Raw genomic sequence first — 14735 nt, forward strand, 5'->3', positions numbered from 1 at the left:
GACCGCAGACCATCCGGACCCCGGACCCCAGACCCCGGACCCGGACCCGGACCCGGACCCCGGACCATCCTGACGGCGGGCCACGCGGCCACGGCCCCGCCGCTGCGTCCCCCTTGGGCCCGCGCGCGTACCGGGATCCGATCCCAGGGTTGCCAAGTGCGAATTCGCTCCGTCCTCCTGTAAAAGCTTGGCGCTGCAGCCTTTAAATCTCCGCGGGGCCCGGCCAGCTTCCGAGCCTTCGGACTCCGCCTCCGTCCCAGGCGTCCTGGGCGATCCCGGCCGCCACCGTGACCGCGTCCCCGGGCAACCCTGAGACGTCTTTTCCCTGGGTCCTGCCGCCGGCGTCCCTTCCCTCTCAGCCCTCCGGGTGCACCCGCCGCGGCCCAAAGGTCGTTTGGTAGGGCGCGAAGGGAACAAGCTTGCGTGTTTCAGTTCCCCTCACTGCTCTCCATCCGTGTCATTTTCCTCCCATTTAAAAAATTGAGATTATAACTCACATACCATAGAATTCCACCTTTTAAGCGTGGGACTCAGGGGCTTAAAGCACATTCACGAAGCTGCGCACCATCACTGTGATCTAACCCCGGAACACTGTAGTCACCCCGCCAGTGTAGTAGTCACTCCTTGTTCTCCCCGCCCCAGCCTTGGAAACCACTAATCTACTTTGCAGTCTCCATGGATTTACCTATTCAGGACGTTTCTATAAATGGAACCGTACAACATGTGGTCTTTTATAACTAGTTTCTTTCTGCAAGCACAATGTTGTTATGGTCCATATGTGTCCCTCCATGTAGCAGTATGTAGTGCTTTTCGTGACTGAATAATATTCTAGTGTAGGTACATACGACATTTTGATTATACATGGACCCGCTGATGAATATTTAGGTGTCCATTTTAGACTATGATGAATAAAATTGCCGTGAGCATCCCTGTACAAGTCTCTGTAGGAACATAAATTCTCATTTCTCTCTTGGATATATGTCTCAGGGTGGAATTGCTGGGTCATAGGGGTAATTCGTTTTGAAAATACAATGATTTGTTTTCCAAAGCAGCTGCACCCTTCTGCACTCCCACCTACAATGTCTGAGGGATCTACAGCCTCCGCGTTGCCCCCAGCACGTTATTGTGTGTCTTTTTGTATTAGCACCATCCTAGTGAGGGTGAAGTGGCATCTTGAGGATTTGATTGCCTGAGGATTTGTGTGTGTGTGTGCGTGTGTGTGTGTGTGTGTGTGTGTGTGTGCATGTGCGAACCCTGATGGCTTGGAACCAGCTATATACATCTAGGGAACCCATTCTCTTCCCATTAAGGGAGCTTTTCTCTCTGCTCCAGACCTGAGAGGACCTCACTACTCTGAGTCCAGGAAGGGAGCTTGAGAAAGTCAGTCTACTGGCCAAGGGCTTGCTGTGGAACCTGCTGTTTGTGCCCCTTTCCATTCACTGCGGGCCATGAGGAAGGTGCACAGGAGACACTGATTGTCTGTTTGTCAACCCCTCACTGGCTTCTTCTATCAACAGAGGTCCCCTCGGGGGCTCTGACTGGTGCCATAGCCCAGTGCCCTCAGCAGAGCTGAGACAGCATCTATACAGGAGTGGAAAGGTATATGGGTACTGCTTCCACATACAAAGCTTACATCTCCAACAAGATGTCTTCTCAGAAATGGCACTTACACAGCTGGTGGTCAGACACAGATACCTGGGATTCTCCGAAGGCTGCCTCCTCTGCTCTTCTGAAGGAAAGCTTTGGCTCAATTGCTGGCAAACTTAGAGATGAGGAAACTAAGGAGAAAAGCGAGCCTGGGTTGAGAGTTCACTCACTCAGTAGGCACTGCCCAAGCATCTCCTGAGCGCCTACATGGGCCAGAGAAAAACCTCCCAGCAAAGTGGGCCACCCAAGAGGAGAGCAGGGGGCGCTGTGGGAGCTCACGGATGGGCACCTGCCTAAGGTGGGGAGGGCCCGTGGGAGTGGACCGCTGACCCAGGTCTGTAAGGGCAAACAGCACTCTCTGGGGGAGACAAAACCTTCTATGTTGAAGCCCGATTGAGCTGAAGACGTTCCAAAAATTCCAGTGGCTCTGCACACCTGATGGGGCGTATCTAAGGCGTGCTAGGAGGCCAGACTCCTGGCCAAGAACCTAAGCAGGGATCAGACTCAGCTCTCATGCTCCAAGGTCCAAGGCCAGCCACTGGGCCAGCAGCCAATTCCTGGAATAGGACAAAGGTCAGAGCTGCTGGGCTGCTTAGGAGGACCTCCCCAGTTAGTCACAAAACAAATGCGCTCCGTGCACTGCAGTGCCCTGTACTCGCCTCTCTGCCCCAAGGTTGGCTGAAGACCTGATGGTCCAGTGGGCAACTGAGGAGGGCCTGGGGACTCCAGGGCTGGAAATCAGCCAGGTCACTGTGGCCCAACTTTCCTCTGTAACTCTAGCTCCAGTACGGTTCCTGAGGGTAGAGGTAGCTGTGAGTCTCTGAGCCTGCATGACTGATGTGCCAGACGCTGGGTCTGGGAATGGGTCCACACACTTCCAGCTGCCCGAAGTTGAAGGCCTTTCCAGCCCTCCCGGTAAAAGAGACCATATGCCCAATCCTGCACAGGGCGGCTTGACCACAAAGCCTATGCTCTCTCCACCATGCCAGTGGCCACGATGAGAAGGTCGGTTATGTGTGTGTTTTTCTGGTGTTGGGGAAGCAAGAAGATGGACAGGAAGGAGACAAGTGTTTGGTTGAGTTTCCTAGTCACAGTTTCTTCAGGCTGTGGTGAGAATCATATCTTTCAGTGACCTTGCAGCAGCAATAATAGGTTATATAAGAAGCTGGCTCTAGCCCCACACTGACCTCTGCTCTGTGCCACATACTGCATAAGGCTCTTCTTCCCCAGCGCATGAGCTAGCGCCAAGAGCTACATCTGCACCCATGATTTTTCATCCTTGCCCTCCCTGCAGACACCTCTATACCTGCCACCTCCTCTGATCTGCTTGAGAGTAAGGCTTCACAAGGTTTGTGTGGAGGACCACCTAGGTGACTCTCCTTGAAAGAGAAGCAATTGGCTCCATTTTGGCTGAGCCTGACCCTATTTCCAAGTATTGATGGGTACAGAGCTGGCTGGGACCTTTCCTTATCCCTTCAGTTGGCTTTAAGCAATGCATATCGGTCTAGCTGAGGTGCTGATAGTAATCTTTGGATATGGTAGGCGTGAGTCCCTGACCCCCTGCTCATGGCACTCATGTATTTCCTGCCACTCTCACAGTCACTCATTCTCAAGCCACTCCCTTATTCACAAATGAATAAAATCTGGGTTTGGTCCTGGGTATAGGCTTTTGTTCCGGAGAGCCATCATCATGGCCAGACTTAAGACCCCTTGGCTCTGCATAACAACAAATATGCCTTAGTGTCTTTATTCTCGCCATTGCACTGGAAATGGTAGCTTGGAATTGACTTGCTAGAATTCCAATAACTTTTCATCGGATTCCAAATGCAAACTTCCTGGGCTGTGAGGAGGACTGGGAAGGGCTCTCTATAAGATTTCTTTCCTCACACGGACACCTTCTTGCTCTCTGGAGGCACAAGAACAACTTCTGATAAATCTTCCACCCACTTCACCATCAACTTTCTCCAAAAGGTTGTGCACACTCAGCTAACAAGTTTGTTTCTGGTCATCACTTGTTTTTCTCCTTGCTGGCTCTTCCTCCACTTAAACAAAAATCTAGCACAGATCTGGGCTCTGTTTACCTTCTTTGTCTACCAGTGACAACAGAGATATGACCTGAATTGGACACTACTACAAAACTGTAGACCATAGACGATAACCACAGCCTTGAAATTGCAGAGAAATCTCTTTTTTACTTTGCTTTTTGGTGGTTTTTTTCCTTATTTGTTTTGTTTTTTTCATGAGTGTGAACATTTGGCGTTAGTTTCTTTGTTCTGCTTTGCTGTTGTTTTTTTCCTTCTTCTTTTCCTCCTGTCTTCTTCACCAGTTTCCCAAAGCATGAGTAATCTTCCTTTGTCCTTCAGCCTTGCTTTAATCTTTCTCTTCTTTTATTTCTCTACTTTTTCCTCTTATCCTTTTAAAATTTTCTCCCTGAAGGATAATATTACCTTATTGAGTGGACATTTACTATATAAAATTGTTATGGTTCATGTCTGGATGGCCCCCCAAAGCCTCATGCAGTCATGTGGTGGGCTGCTAGAGTTTGTGATTGACTCATGGTCCAATGTTGGAATTGTGGATGTGAGTGCTTCATTCGCCCTGGAGCAGGTAGCTTGCATACAATACAGCTACAGATAAGAAATTAAAAGAGCTTAGTGATGGAAACTGTGAATGTCCAACATAGGGAAGAACTGGATTCCATAAAACAGATTCAAACAGATATCCAGAGATTAAAAATTCTATTGAAAGTATATGCAGCAGAATCAACCAATGTGAAGATAGAATATCAGATCTAGAAGACAGGGTTGCAGTTAGCAATCATTAAATGAAAAACTTCTTAAACATAGCAAAGAACCACAAAAAAATCAATTCAACAACTGCTAGATAATATAAGGAAGAATAACTTAAGTCTAACAAGAATAAATGAAAAATCAGAAGATAGCATGAAGGGGAAAAAAAAATGTTCACAGAAATAATAGCAGAAAATTTCCCAAGCATGGAAAAAGAATTTGACTTACAGTAAGTGAGGTATATAGAACTCCAACAGTCATGATAAAAAAGGATACCACCACATATAATAGATCTGTCAAGATCTCAGAAACCCAAGACAAGAGCAGAATATTGAAAGTTGTTAGAGAAAAAAAATAAATCATCTATAAAGTATAACCCCTCAGAATCAATGTGAGACTTCACAACACAAACCCTCAAGTCAAGGAGAGATTGGAGGGAAGTATTTCAAGCCCTTAAAGAAAATAACCTCCAACCCAGTTGATGTACCCCACAAAATTATCATTCAAATTAATGGAGAAACAAGATACTTCTATGATAAAGAATACCTGAAGAAATCATGATTACCAAACCAGCAGTCTAAAAAGTGCTGAAGGATAGTCTAGAAAAAGATAATGAAGACAACAATTCCATGAATCCCAAAAGAATGAATCCATGGCAAGGCAAGCAATTAAAAGAAGGGAAAGAAAGAGAACTAACAACAGGAAAATAATATGGCAAGGATAAGTCAGTACATATCTGTTATAACCATCAGTGTGAGTGGTCTCAATTCACCAATTAAAAGAAACAGATTGGCAGAACAGATCAAGAAACAAGATCCAACAATCTGCTGCATACAAGAAACTTTTAACCTAAAAAGAAATTCATAGACTGAAAGGCAAAGGATGAGAAACAATATTCCATGTGGAAGGAACCCAGAAAAAAGCAGGGGTAGCTACCCTATTTGCTGACAAAATGGATTTCAAGCCAAGACTGATTAAGAGAGACAAAGAAGGTCACTAAGTACTTCTTAAGAGGCAAAGATAGCAATCATAAATATACATGCGTCAAAACCAGTACACCCAACTGTATAAAATAAATATTAATGGGTATGAAAAATCAGACAAGCAATAATACCATTGTAATGGACCTTAACACCCTACTATCCCAAAAAGGCAGAAGAAATAGACAAAAAAAATCAACAAAGAAATGTAAAGCTAAACTAAATCTTTGAACAAATGGACTCAGTGGATATCTATAAAGTGTTCCATCCCACAATAACAAACTACACATTATTCTCAGCTGCACACAGGACATTCTCTAAAACATACCACATATGAACATGCTTAAGTAAATGCAAAGGAACTGAAATTATCTCATGCATATTATCAGACCATAGTGCAATGAAATTGAAAATCAATGGCAAAAGAAACCACAAAAACTACATAAAACCATGAAAATTAAATAGCACCCTCCTGAAAAAAATCAATGGGTCATAGATGAAATTAAAGAAGAAATTAGACAGCTTCTACAACTAAATTGTAATGCTAGTATGACATACTGGAATTTATGAGATGCAATGAAAGCAATCCTAAGAGGAAAATTTATAGTGGTGATTTCCCCCATATCAAATAAATAATCTAATGTTGAATTTCAAGCTTCAAGAAAAAGAAGAGCAAGTTAAACCCAAAGCACATACAAGGGAGGAAATTATGAAGATCAGAGTAGAAAGTAATGCAATTGAGACTAAGAAAACAATACAAAGACTCAATGAATTGAAGAGATGGTTCTCTGAAAGACTGAATAAAAATAGACAAACTCTTAGCCAACCTTACGAAAAAGAAGGAAAGAGAAGACTGAAATCCATACAATTAGTAATGAAAAGAGTGAAATCACAATGGATCCTGCAGAAATACAGAAAATCATCAATACCTACTCCAAGAATTTGTCCTTTTTTTTTTTTTTTTTTTTTTGTTGTTGTTGTTGTTGTTTTTTCTGGCACCAGGAACTGAACTCACAACCTTGCGCTTGCCAGGCAGGTGCTGTGCTGCTGAGCTAAATCCCCAGCCCCTAAGAATTTGTACTTTAATAAGATGGAAAACTCAGAAGAAATGGACAGACTCAATTGCTCAAAGGAAAGAACAACTGGGATGAGGGGAAGAAGAAAAAGAAAGTACTAAGGCTTTATGTGTATTTACATATATATATAAATCCATATATATATGGATCGGTGGCAAAACTGTACTGCTGGTGTCTGATGGTTTGTTGAGGGGAACAGTTAATGATTGAAAGTTTTTTTTAATATTTTGACCACTTTTGCATGCTTATATCTGGTAATCTGAGCAACTTATGTGTTGAGAACAATTTGCAGTATAACAGCCATTGGTGAATTCCTACCATCCTCTCTAGTGAAACTATGTATTGTCTCTAATGTTCTTTTAAATTATTATTTTCTTATTCCCTTTAATGATTTGATCAGTCTTCTATTCTTAATCTGGTAATCTGAGCAACTTCGTTGAAGATAACAATATGTAATATAACAATACTGTTAATCCCTATCATTTGGTTTGAAACTGTATATCATTTTTAATGTCCTTGTGTTGCTTTGTTTGTATTTTGCTATTGTTCTTTTTTGTACTATTTTCTTTAAAATAAAAATTTAAAAAAAAAGAAATGGACAGACTCCTAGATGCATGGGAATCATCAAAGGTGAACAAGAACATACAAAAATTCTAAATAAATCATTATCAGGCAATCTAATTGAAGAAGTAATTAAAAAACCACCAGCAAAGAAAAGCCTAGTTCCTGCCAGATTCACTGCTGAATGCTACAAGAAATTTAGAGAAGATCTACTGCCACTACTTCTCAAACTCTTTAATGAAACTGAAAGGGAAGCAATACTCTCAAACTCATTCCTGGAAGCAAGCATTACCCTAATACCAAAACCAGGGAAAAATACAACTGAAAAAGAGAACTACTGGCCTATTTCCTTAAAGAAGAAAGATACAAAACTCCTCAACAACATACTGGCAGAATGCAGCAAATCATCAGGAAGATTACGCACTCTGACCAGGTAGCATTCATCCCAGGGATGTAGGGATAGTTCAGCCTAAGCACATCAACAAATGTAATGAAGCACATTAACAGAACCAAGGACTAAAACCGCATGATCATCTCAGTAGATGCAGCAAAAGCATTTAAAAAGTCCAACACCCATTTATAATAAAAAAGACCCACTTATAATAAAAAAGACCTACTGAAAAAAATGTTTTACATCATTGGCCATTTGAGAAATGCAAATTAAAACAGCACTCAGATTCTATCTCACTCCAGAAAGAATGGCTATCATCAAGAAACCAACCAACAACAAATGCTGGAGGGGCTGTGGGGAAAAAGGAACACTTCTCCACTGCTGGTGAGAGTGTAACATGGAAATCAGTAAACTAAAACTAGAGTTTCCACTTGACCCAGCAATTCCCCGTCTAGGTATTTTCACGAGAAGAGTTAAAAGGATCATACTACAGGAATATATGCATGCCCACAAGGTTTCATAAAGGAAGAAGGGAAGGACTGAATGAAATTGAGAGGAATGGGAAAAAAAGAATCAAGACATAGTAGGTACAGATACAAATCCGCTCTATTGAATCTGATCACTACGTATATCAAAAGTGTACTGATAAAATTATTTAAAAATACCAGCAAGACATACTAAAATCCACTTCATAACCCATTAAGGGACTGTGACCTTTAGTTTGAAAAGCACTAAATATTTTGACCATCAGAGCCTCAGGGTAGTGACATTACAGTAGAAATTTGTCAAGAATGAAGACAACAGTAAGAGTTTGAAACACGTACTGCAGAAAATAGTTTAAAAAGTGGAGCTTTGGACTTGAAATGCTTAGATTTTGTCTGGCAGGTAGAATCCAACAGGGTGTAGAGAAGAATGGTCTATGGCAACAAAATAGGGTGTGTTTCTCCAGCTGTACCCTCCCCCACCACCTGGGACCTTTGCCAACTTGGGGCACTGGTTAATGGTCAAGCTTTTCCCAGAACGTGGACCTTTAGTGGAGGAAAGAGGAACCAGCAAGTCCTTTAGTGGCCACGTGGTGCTAGAATGACGTATTAAAATACTGGGAGTCTTCAATGTGCAAGCCATTTCGTCTGCAACATTTGCTGAGTTCCGGGCCTAAGAATACATCCAAAAAAGCAGAGCGAAACTTTCCATAGTTTCACAGTGCTTGGAAAACAAAGGTTTCCTAAGAAGAAAGGGTCTGCCTCAAGCCCAAAGCCATGTCCCACCTCAAGATTTTGATTCTCTAGGGGGACAGAGTCTGAACAGCTGGACAAGGAACCCCTGAAGAGCAGAGCTACAAAGACAGCATTTACTAAGTCTAAAAAAAAAGTAAAATTATATGAAAAAAGGTAAAATTAGTCAGAATGGTTATATCCTGCGGGGAGAGAGTGATAACACAAAATGCCAGAAATATTAAGTATTGTTCTGGGTAGTGGTTACATGGATATATACAGAGATAAAAATTTATCAAGCTGCGTATTGAATAGTTAGTGCACTTTATGCATTTCAGTGTGTGTGTGTATGTATGTGATATTTTAAAAACTCACCAGACATGGTGGCACATACTTGTAATCCTAGCACTTGTGCACTTGGGAGGCTGAGGCAGGAGGATCATTACAATTTTGAGGCCAGCCTGCATTACATAGTGAGACCTGCCTCAAAAACAAAAACAAAAAAATCCAGAAAACCCCCCAGAAAACCCCAAACCAAAAATCCTCAAGCCGGTCATGGAGTTCCACACCTATAATCTCAGCAATCTGAGAGGCTGAGAGAGGAGGACCACAAATTCCAGCCTAGCCTGGACAACTCGGTGACTCAGTGAGACTGTTAAAAAAACAAAAACAAAAATAAAACAAAACAACCACTACCAACAACAACAGAAACACTTTACTTAAGATTAACATGGTGTTGGGGGCTGGGGATTTAGCTCAGTGGCACAGGGCCTGCGGGGCAAGCATAAGGTCGTGAGTTCGATTCCCGGTACTGGGGAAAAAAAAAAAAAAAAAGATTAACATGGTGAATAAAATGGAGGAAAAGGTAAATAAAATAGATGAAAGGACAGAGAATGTCCACACAGGAGGGAAATATGTGCACAAAAATAAAAGTAAAAATAAAGTGGGCAGTATGAAACTTAAAATTACAATAACTGAAACCATGAACACGTTGCATAAGTTTAATAGTAGGTTGAATATAGCTAAGTAAATGTGCTTTCAGTAGAGGGAGACACTATTTCTGTCTTGCAAGGCTGTAAGCAAACCTTTCCTTTGCTTCACAAGGCCCCCCCCCCCTCTGTCTCTGTCTCTCTCTGTCTCTGTCTCTCGCTCTCCTCTCAAGGCTGTTCACTACATAAACACTCATGAAAAGATAGGGATAAAGGCAATCAGTACCTCTGCTTGCAAAATGTACAGAAGCATGAGAGTGACGGGGCTGCCGGACGCCAAGCAGCGTGGACGGCTCTGTACCGCCTCCTCTGACTCTCAGCAAGCTCGAATGGTGGACAGCACGGGCCTCATTAGTTCTGGGCACGGCGGCAACCATAGTGAAAGATTCACAGAAAGTTGCTGGGACAAGAACTCAGATCTGTGGTTCGATGGTGACCCCATGACTTCTACGTCTTGAAGGAAAGGTAACGCCTGCAGGAGGATGGCTTCTAAGATTCTTCAACAACTCTAAAACTGACTGAAATGAAAGACACACTGGAGTGATAGATCGTATTTACATGTTGGAAGACTCGCTGTTAATAAAATGTCAGTTGTGGAGTCAGTCTTCAGGAGCAGTGCAATCGTAATCAAATTTCCAACAGGATAGTTTACAAGCTATTAACAGCCTGAATCTGAAACATATATGAAAATCAAAGAAATTAGAATAGCCAAAGAAATTCTGAAAAATAAAAACTATTTGGAAGACTTGGATTATCTGATTGTAAGGTGATTATTATACAACTATTAATCAAGTGGAATAGTCCTGAAAGAAACTCACATTACATGGCCAAAGCAATTCCGTGAAGTAAAGGTAAGGCTTTTCAGCAGGTGATACTCACATAGCTAGACATGCATATGGAGGGAAATGACCTGGGTCCCTAACTCATATCCCATACAAAAAGAAACTTGAAACAAACTGGATACACTGAAACCAAAGAATGCGCAGATATCTGACTGAGGAGTGGACTGTATCAACCAACACCAATATCCTGGCTGTAATAATGTGCTATATTTTACTAGATATTACCACTGAGAGATTTGGAGCAGAATGTACAAAGGATTGCTTCATGCTATTCCTTACAACTATGTAAACTTATAATTATCTCAAAAAAATTTCAGTTAGAGAATGAGTATGAGCCAGGCATGGTGGTGTGCACCTGTAGTCCTAGGTATTCAGGTGGCTGAGGCAGGAGGATTGCTTGAGCTTATGACTTGGTGACCACCCTATTAGAAAGAAAGAAGAAAGAAAGAAAGAAAGAAAGAAAGAAAGAAAGAAAGAAAGAAAGAAAGAAAGAAAAAGGAAAGAGAAAGAAAAAAAGATACGAGGAAAAAAAAGAATTTGATGTGGATCACAAGCCTAAAGGTAAAGTTAATTTTCTAATAATTCCTTTCATCATAATTTTTCTTATAATTCCTATAATCCCTAGAAAAAAATGGGATAGCTTTCTGACGCAGAGGTAGGTAATGATTTCTCTTAAGAACAGCATAATGAACACATAATAAAAATGGATAAATTATACCTCATCAAAAATATAAAACTTCTGATCACTAAAGTTGCTTTGGTGACACTGAGCTGTCAGATGTGAGCAAATGTGGAGGCTTGTGTCTCTGACCCTTACCCATAAGTGCCCAGAAGTGAAGGTCTTACTGCACCCTAACTGAGGAAAACTAATCGAAGGGTGCAAGCGGTGGGGCGGGTGGTCACTGTGATCCTCGGCTGCGGCGCTGCTACCCAGCACAGTTCCACACCGGGAAAAATCAACACCAACCCTAGCTTTAGTGTTAAGAAACTGAAAGACTCAGAATATTCCTGAAAGGTGGGAGTCACATGCCCCATTTTGGAGATGAGGAAAGTGAGGAACCCAGCGTCAGTTAAACAAGTTTAGGTCCAGGATCCAGCTCTGGCTGCAAAGCTCTGAGTCCACTATACCCAACACCTCCCCCAGAGCAAGGCGCAGGAGGCGCAGGCTGTTACTTGTGGAAAGAAGAAAGCATTGTTTCTGGAAGCAGCGAGGAGTCAGGTTAGACAAAGCTGTATTTATACATTTTTATCATCCAGGATGACAAACTGGAAGTTATCTGGGGAAAGACATAGCCTGCTTTGGTTTATGGTTTTCTCTTTAAGTGAGTAGACTTAGTTCTGTTTTAGGGTCACATTAGTTCTAAAATGTTTGATAAGGAAAATTGTTATCTAATTCAGTTCTCAGAAGGGATTCCTTTGAGCAAACTACCACCTTGTGGCAAAAAGTATGACTTGCAGGAGAAAGATTTTTTTTAAAAAAAATATTTCAGCCTTGTTATTTTCCATAACAGCTAACGTTAGAAATTTTTGCATCAAAACAAAGCAAACCAAATAAACAAAAAGTGCACACTCCTCAGAGCAGGTCTCATTTGAAAAGGGCACCTGATTTTTGGACAAAGCAATCAAATCACTGACCCATATCATTACATATGTAAAAGAGAGAAGTTTCATTAAATTGAGATCATAAAAAGCAAAGGCGGCCCAAGGTGATCCATCTGGAAGAACACTGAGGAGAGTTCCTGTTGTTATGTTGCCCAAATTGTGAACTTCGGAAAATGAAGAGAGTGCTGTGCATAATTACATGGGACAACAGGTATAAAGGGGGAGCTGGCCGGGGGCGTTTCTGAGGTTCAGCCTGGCAAAGATGTGAATATATTTTGTAATAGAGATTGTGTGGTAAGAAATCTAAAAATGTCTCTTGTCTTTTGCTGTGCTGGCAGAAACAGTTTGGTATCTGATAGGAATTTTGTGTTGTGAACTAATTTCAAAAGGAGATTCCAAACAATCCAAGAGCATGAGTCTCCGCCATCGTGGAGAAATGTGCATCTGGCCAGCTCAGTTTGTAACGCTGTGTTTTCAGGAGTAGCTCTGTGGCTCTGGGAAATATTGTCCTAGAACAGAATACTGTGGTGGGACAGAGTGCAAGAAAAAGTAGGTGGATTCAGAACCGAACTGAGAGAAAGCAGGTGCTTACCAGGATCTGGGGGAGGCGGATGCTCTTACACGGGGTTGCACAACCTCGTACCAGCACTGCTGCATGGAGCTTGTTGGAGTATGCCTCACCATCGTGCTCTGACTTCTTCCCAATTTCCTGACTTCCTTCCCCGCTGTGTCCCTGAACCAAGCCACCCTGAGCAGTCATGTGCTGCTGGGGGATGAAGTATTATATAAATGTCAGTGAGATCGATTTGGCTGATGTTGTTCAGCTCAACTGTATCCTTGCTCATTTTCTGCCTGCTGGATCTGTCAGCTACCCTAAAAGCGGCTGTTGAAATCTTTAATATAATAGTGAGTTTACGTTTTGTGTGTGGAAGTTCTATCAGTTTTTGCCTGACATATTTTGATGCTTTGTTGTTAAGAGTAAACACATTAAATATTGCTGTCTTCCTAGAGAACTGGCCCCTTTACATAGTGCCACTGTTTATTTCTGATAAACTTCCTTGTTCTATAGCTTGCTTTGCTTAAATTGAATACAGCTACTTTCCCTTTCCTCTGACTGGTGTTAGCATGGCATAGCTTTCTCTATTCCTTTACCTTTAAATATATATATATCTTTTGGAGACAGCGTCTCACTATACAGTTCAGGCTGGCCTTGGGCTCACTTTGTAGCCCAGGCTGGTCTCAAACTTGCAACAATCCTCCTGCCTCAGCCTTCCAAGTCCTGGAATGACAGGTGTGCACCATCATGCCTGGGCTTATATCTATTTTTAAAGTGTTTTTTTTTTTTTTCCTTTTTAGAGAAGGGGTCTTGCTATGTATTTCAGGCTGGCCTTAAACTGTGTGGCCCAGGTTGGCCTTGAACTCGTGGTGACCCTCCTGCCTCAGCCTCCTGAGTGCTAGGATTACAGGCATGTGCCACATTGATTAGCACAAATGATTTCTTGTAAGTGACTCATAATTGGACCTTGTTTTTTAATCTACTCTGACAGTCTGTCCTTTAATTGGTATAACTTAGACAGTTCTTCTTTTTTTTTTTTTTTGGCTTTTAGTTTTTCTCCGGTACCGGGAACCGAACTCACGACCTTGCGCTTGCCAGGCAGGCGCTTTTGCCGCTGAGCTAAATCCCCAGCCCCTAGACAGTTCATATTTAAAGCGATTATACGTATACTTGGGTTATTATCTGCCATGTTTGTTAACTGTTTTGTGCTTGTATTTGTCCCACTTGACTTTCATACTTAATTTTGAATTCATGATTTGTACGTTTTTTTCTTTCGTGGAGGTACTGGGAATCAAACCCGGGGTCTTCATAGTAGACTACATCCGCAGCTGTCTTTAAACATTTTAAATTTTGAGACAGGGTGTTACTAAATCACTAACTTGTCCAGGCTGGGCTGCAATTTAGGATCCTCCTGCCTCAGCCTCTGGAGCGGTGGGATTACCAGGCATGCACCAGCACATCCAGTTTGTAGTTTGTGTTTTGAAAGAGCCCTTACAGACGCCTCAAAACCTATCTCCTGCCTGCATGCATTCTGAAGTCTGTAGCAATGGAAGAAAATCCGCACACCAGCTCTGAGAGGCCGGATGGTAAGGATGCAGGACTCGGAACGCAATTGTCAGCATACACAAGGACAAGGTCTTCCCTTCAAGGTCCAGACACTGACCTGTGCTCCAGCCAATCGGAGCTTTTCCGCGGCCCAATCCTGCCGACAGGGGGTGGGACTCGTTCCTGCCTGTAGCTGGCTGGGAGCTGCCGCTAGAAGGCGCGCGACGCGCCGAGGGGGCGTGGCCTCCGAGTCCGCCGTCTTTCCCGCCGCTGGGCGGGGCGCCGGGTCGTCAAGGCGACGGTGGCGCGTTGCGGGGTCGGTGGGAGACGCCGCGCGCGCGGAGGACTGCGGACCTGTCCGGACCCTTCGCAGCGGTCGTGTCCTGGTAGGACCGGGAAACAGGAGGGCGGCCGGGCCCTCCGTCCCTTTGTGTGTCCGAGCTTCCCCGCGGGCGCTGTCACGCGTGCCGAGGGCTCCCAGCCTCACCAGCCCGCGTCGGGCGGCCCGGGGCGGGGCTTCGGGACCCCGGGGACGCTCGGTCC

The 14735-nt window shown here is 43.2% G+C and overlaps 2 protein-coding genes across 6 annotated transcripts in view; one reads left to right on the top strand and one right to left on the bottom strand.

The window, feature by feature from the left end:
* Mras (muscle RAS oncogene homolog) overlaps positions 1–564 on the bottom strand; it is a 55102-nt gene extending 54538 nt beyond the window's left edge. Inside the window, exon 1 of one of the 3 annotated variants that reach the window (XM_005406735.2) lies at positions 502–564. The gene's annotated coding sequence lies outside the window, so the exon portion shown is untranslated. Of the gene's footprint in view, positions 1–131; positions 420–501 lie in introns of those variants that run through there. The other 2 variants (XM_005406734.2, XM_005406738.2) reach the window with 2 other exon arrangements.
* Positions 565–14466: 13902 nt separating this feature from the next.
* Nme9 (NME/NM23 family member 9) overlaps positions 14467–14735 on the top strand; it is an 18893-nt gene continuing 18624 nt past the window's right edge. For 2 of the 3 annotated variants that reach the window (XR_001231520.1, XM_005406739.2), the window contains exon 1: positions 14467–14578. The gene's annotated coding sequence lies outside the window, so the exon portion shown is untranslated. The remainder of the gene's footprint in view (positions 14579–14735) is intronic. The other variant, XM_005406740.2, reaches the window with a different exon arrangement.

The sequence above is a fragment of the Chinchilla lanigera genome, unplaced genomic scaffold, assembly GCF_000276665.1.
Source record: "Chinchilla lanigera isolate Chin_1 unplaced genomic scaffold, ChiLan1.0 scaffold00100, whole genome shotgun sequence".
NCBI lineage: Eukaryota > Metazoa > Chordata > Mammalia > Rodentia > Chinchillidae > Chinchilla > Chinchilla lanigera.